This window comes from Meleagris gallopavo, chromosome 17, assembly GCF_000146605.3.
Source record: "Meleagris gallopavo isolate NT-WF06-2002-E0010 breed Aviagen turkey brand Nicholas breeding stock chromosome 17, Turkey_5.1, whole genome shotgun sequence".
NCBI classification, from domain to species: domain Eukaryota; kingdom Metazoa; phylum Chordata; class Aves; order Galliformes; family Phasianidae; genus Meleagris; species Meleagris gallopavo.
The window spans coordinates 11,494,672-11,500,321 of NC_015027.2; the positions used below are offsets into that span (position 1 = coordinate 11,494,672).

The following is a 5,650-nucleotide window of genomic DNA, read 5'->3' on the forward strand; positions in this document are numbered from 1 at the left end:
CAAAATGTCTGACACCAATGAGAGGTGCTGGGTTGTGCAGTGGGGAGCAGTTCTGGCGTTCATAAGGAAGGATCCACAGTGCTGGGACTGTGCAGGCACTGGTCCTGGTGCTGTGGTGCTGTGTGAGCATCGCTGCTGGACCCAGATTTATTGCTGTAGGTGAGAGGACAGGCAAATGCCATCAACTGGGGTGGGTGGGGAAAGTCCCAAGGAAGTCCCAAGTGGCTGTGTACAGATCTAGTTGGTAGCATCTCCCCCTTTTGCATCCTCTTCAGCAGCCTGACATGCTGCTATCCCAAGTGTCGTCTGCTTTAGGAAAATAAATTACAGAATAAAAGAGGTGAGTGACACAGATCTGGAGGTGTTTGAGCTCCAGTGTGGCTTCCCTGATGTGTGTGCCTGCTGTCCTGCTGCAGGAACAGCTTTGGATGCTGGTGAGCTTACAGGTGTCTGGGTTCTCCACTTTGGAGGTGGCTCTAATAATGTGAGCTTTGTCACTCCTAACTCCATAAGAAATGCCATCTAAAGTGCAACAAATAACCCACTGATTATCTTCTGGATCCTAATGCTACTCCCCGGAGATAACAAGCTGCAATTTTCCCCCTGGGCCATACAATAATCGCCCCAATTATTCCTAAGCAGTGGTTATTAAACTCATGGCACTGCTTTCATTTACAAAGCAAAAATAATTAAGCAGGTGTCTATGCTGGCTGTTTGGCTGGGAGTGACCAGGGTTATTTCTGCTTTGTTCTAGGAAAGAAGCTATTGGAGGCAATGGAAAACCTCCATGGCTTTTCTGCTCTGTGTGGCACAATTCTGTCAAACAAAAAAAAAGGTTCAGAGCAGCTGCTGGATGATCGACCAAATGAATGCAGTTGGTGCCTGTTAATACTGGGGGTGGTGTCCCAAAGGAAGTAACCTCTACTCAACTAAAACATCAGAGGGATTTAGGGAGATAGCTCGGTTACCAGAGCTGAAAAGTGATGGGCAGATGAAATCCCCCTTTAGCCTCCTGCAGAAGCTGATGTGCTGTGATGGTTTGGCTGTGCTGATGTCGGTGTCTCCCAAACCAGCAGAGCACTGTGCTGCTGCAGCTGAGGTCTGCACGTTGCTGCTCTGTTTCTGGGCACACACCTGTGCTTACTCTCCTTCCTGCACCCACACGTAGCCTGGATGAGATGCACGGGTTTGCATGGACGTGGAGGCTGCCGGTTTCTGGAGGAGAGAAAACAGAAAGGGATGACCAGGACAGAGGGAGGCAGTGCTGGTGAATTATGCATGACACAGGGAGGAGAGCTGTTATCTGCACGGACAAGGGCCTGTGCCAGGCAGCCTGGCTCTCCGCTGTACCTGTGCCTTCCTTCGCCCGTCTTTTATCTCCGCTCCCAGCTTGTAATTTAGCCCAAATATCAGAGGAAGCTGGAAGATTAATTTTCTCTGTTTGCATGGCAAAAGAGAGGGGCCGTGCTCTCCTCCAGACTCCCAGCTGCTTAATCCATCGCTGAACCCTGTCCAGGGAAAAGGCGCACATTTATCAGCACTGGAGAGTAGCGGTGCGAGGAGGTTGGGACCCAGTGGCTCTGCAGAGCCTGGGGCTGCACACCAGTGTGTTGCACACTCACAGCAGGGCTTGGTGTGCTCCATGTGTATGCAATTCGGGGGCGGGGGAGGCTAGGAAAACGCAAATCCTTCCTCCCATCTTAACCAAAGGACTGAAGAAATGTGTGGGGACTGGGAGAGTCCTTCCCTGCTGTGTCACCGAGCTGTGACCTTTGTGTTCTGCCAATTCGTGGCTGTGAGTTGCTCAAATATTTAAGAGATGACAACTGGATTAATACAAAAACTCCAGATAAAGATCCCTTGAGTTTAAAGCAGGAAACATCAGCTCAGCTCTTATTTCCCAGCCCTCTCCCTTTAGCTTACACCCCGGCTTAAATGAAATCATAAATATCGGCCCACAAAGACCCTTTGTCACCGCACGTAGCTCCTGGCGACAAGAGGTCATTCATTAAAAGCCAGATGAAGGCAATAAAAAGACTCCCATTGTTTTTTAACGAGTTCAAGATTAGGCCGTGCCTCCTCCACCGCCATCGATGCACCATTGCAGGAGGGATGGGCCGCGTGCTGCTGCAGGCACCAGATTGTTCTGATCTCATCCAAGTGCTCTTTACCCCATTGCTGGTCACTGCTGGAGGAATCGCACAGGCGGACGATCACAAGCAAACCCGGCTGCTTTGGCTTCATGGTGCAAGCTCTGCTCCTTTGGCACGCTCCTTGCAGGCTGCACGGGCAAAGTGCCGAGCAATATTTTGCACAGCTGAGTGGTGGCAAAGCCTGCTATCACCCAACAACATGAGCGTGATGCCATCTGCCGGCCTGCGGCTCGGGCAAGCTGTGAAAAATTAGGAATCCATACCCAAAAATGTCCAGCTGCCTCCAGCTGAACCCAGGCTGCCCTCCCCGCTCAGCCTGCCGGGTGTTCTCCGAATGCCACCGAATGCCTCTTCTGAAATCAGTGCTGCATCGAGAGAAATGCACCTAAGATAATTTGTTCCGCTTTTTGTTTTCCCCTAGAGAAAGGTTGATGGCTGAAAGTTTCGAGCTCTGCTTTTTTTGGGTGGTTTTTCTTTCTTTGGATGACTGCTCATGAAGACCAGCGCGCTCTAACTGGTTTTGGATTAAGAAGAACTTAATAAAGGCTTCCCCTAAGCACAAAGCTGCACAAATGGGTTTGCAATTCTGGAGTTAATTAGGCAGGAGCCAGGCAGACAGATTTGTGCGAAGCTCCACCAGAAGCTGAGCCTGGTGGGGAAGGTTTGTTGCTGCAGGGCTGCTTGCTAACATGGTGCTGGGGCAGCTCCATCTGCATCCTGCACCCGAAGGATGGAGACACGGGGTCACTTCTGTGCCCAAACATCCCAGGCATCTCCCAACAAGCAAGAATCCAGCATCTGGATGAGAACGGGCGAGCACCCAAACCGAGTGAGATTGCAGGAGGAGCTCGAGGAGAATTACAGCTGCCTGAAAATGTGGAGTGCTTCCGCCAGTAATCGCCGGAATCATCAAATTAGCATAAATTCTATTAACGGTTTCCCAGATGAGACGTTTCAAGGCTTCTCCCCCCATACTTGACACAAACAAAAGAGAGTATAATTGCTTTGCAATAAAGGCCCTCAATCCTCGTGCCTTGTCTTCTGCTTTGAAATAAAGTGAGATGTGAAGGGTGCATCTGGCCTGCCTGCTTTCACTGTACATTTGTCATAGAAGAGGAAGGGGAAATCTTACTGAGCTCCCCACAACCTGCTTGTCTGTCCTGTTGGCCACAGCAGAGCATCACTGTTGCACGAGGAGATTCCTGGAGAAGCTCCTATGGGGGACTCAGTTCCCAGTGCCCTTCAAACCCTCACTGGTTTTAGAGGAAGATTTGGAGACACGATGCCTGAATTGCATGGAGGAAATGGAATGCGCATCAGGCTGAAAAACACACTGCCTAATGTGGCAGCTCACTACAAGTGCCATGTGGGCCATTACATAAAATGATGCGCCTTTTTATTGGCGAAAGACTTGTCATCCAAAATCTGGGAAGAAAACTCCAGCTGCAATATGGTGTTAGAAAGCGACATTCCTTTATTCCTCATGATATGGACTGGATGACCTGACAACCAAATGTGCTCTTTCAGAGCTCAGGTTCTACATTTTAACAGCTAGGAAATACCTATGCAGTACATTGGCATACATATTCTACTACCTAGGGTGATCGTACACCCACTTGCTTTCTCCCCATTTTTCCACCATCAGTTTCATCACCGAGCCTTTTTTGCAGACGTTGAGCTGTTTTGCCCCAATTTGGCCAATTTCTCGTTATGCTCGTTAGGCCATAATGAGCAACTTCCAAAACAATAACGTGTGAAATCCAAAGAAAATGTCCTTACCCCTGGTGAAATACAAAGATAAGTAGTTTATTATGACTCTAGTGCTTCTTGAGAAGCAGAATTAAGAGAAAACAAGGCTGTTAACACACCAAGCAAATTGGAAATGGAAAGTTTTGGATTTAGCACTCATTGATTCCTTTTGCTAAACTAATATATTGCTCCTTAAACTAATACAATGGTCCCTACTGCTAAACAAACCGGCCTGTATCAGGCTGCAGGTGACTATTGAAAAGAGGAAGAATTTGCTTATGAGCAAAAGCCTCTTCAGCTCTTCAGAATGATACTAAAACAACTCGCCTACCTATAAATACGTTCTGCCAATAGAGATGTCTTAGTTTAGAAGATTTAATTATGGGCAGGAGCTGCAGGAGGCCCAGGGCTGCTGCTGAAATCGCTAAATCTCCTCAGAAATGAGGATACAAAATGCTTTGGGGGTGTACTAGAGGCTCTCAGCAGGTCCAGCCTAACAACCAACCCCGGATTTGTTTTCCAGACTGGGGCAAACTGGGGTTTTGGATGATTTGTTTTGTGCCACATGGTTAAATATCAAGGCTGGCATCTTCGTTCTGCTTTGCCATTGGCGCAGAGGATGAGGCATTTCTCCTCCAGGCCTCAGTTCTTCCGTAAATGTGGATAATTCTGACCACTTTTCCTCTCGATACCTCCTTGATGTTTACTCTTCAGGGAATCTTAAAGCTTTTTGAAACCTATTATGAATTAATTATTAAGTTAAAGCAGACTATATAGCCCAAATAACACAGTCCTGACGAAGCATCTGGATCTTCGAGAGCAATCTGCTTTATGAACTCCCTTTCCCACTTAGCAATTTCAAGCATTTAGTTCCGCTTTCTAATTGCTAATATCCATTCTTCAACTACCCGCTGTTTTGTTTCAGGTTTCAAAGATTAAAGTGCATTGTTATTTTACGATGATGTGATTCCGCTTCTTGTAATTGTTGGGTTTGGTTTGCGTTTTATTTGCGTTAAAGGTCTGTAAATGGAGGAGGCACAAAATGGGGCTTTGCCTTTTAGTCCGTGGGACGGTTGGCTCAGATGGAAGACAAAAGGCCACGCCATCATTCTTCTCAAGGGACAAACAGAACCAAGGGCCTCCTGGAAAGCTTCAGTTCTCGGAAATAGCTCTGGGGCTCATTGAGTGTCTGATGTCACTCTGCAAAACCAATGCACCGTGGGCTCGGAACCCTGCCATGCTTTGTGCCATTGGTGTAGCATAAAGTCACAGCTGGGTTTGGCCCGAGAACAGCTTTTTTTTCCTCCAAAATACCCCTCTGCTGCCAATGGCTGCGCTCGGGGTCGCAGCAGAAGCCCAAAGGTTGGGGGTCCAGGCCCCGCCGCCATCCCCCGCCTGCTCTGTTGCTAAGCAGCACAGGCTGGAAGCATCTACCAATAGTAACGATGGCGCCCGGCCGGCTTCACCACCCAGCAGCCTCGAGAATCAGCGGAGCTGAGAAACTTTGCCCTTAACAAACATGGCGCCTGCTTGGCTTCAGACTCACAACGAGCAGAACCAATCAGAAACCGGGAGGGTGGAGAGCGCCCTGGGATTGGCTGGCGGCGGGGATTCAAACCGAATCGCGGGGCGGTTGAGCCCGGCTGTTGGAGTGGGAGCTGGAGCGGCGTGAGTGAATGGGGGAAACCGGGCTGGGGGGAGATCCGCGGGGCTCCGATGTCGGGCTGGGGGGGATCGGCAGGGTCTTG

At 49.1% G+C, this 5,650-nt stretch overlaps 1 protein-coding gene across 1 annotated transcript in view; it reads left to right on the forward strand.

The window, feature by feature from the left end:
* Window positions 1-5,474: 5,474 nt before the first annotated feature.
* Window positions 5,475-5,650, forward strand: part of RACGAP1 (Rac GTPase activating protein 1) — an 8,205-nt gene continuing 8,029 nt past the window's right edge. The window contains exon 1 of the mRNA XM_010720541.3: window positions 5,475-5,570. The gene's annotated coding sequence lies outside the window, so the exon portion shown is untranslated. The remainder of the gene's footprint in view (window positions 5,571-5,650) is intronic.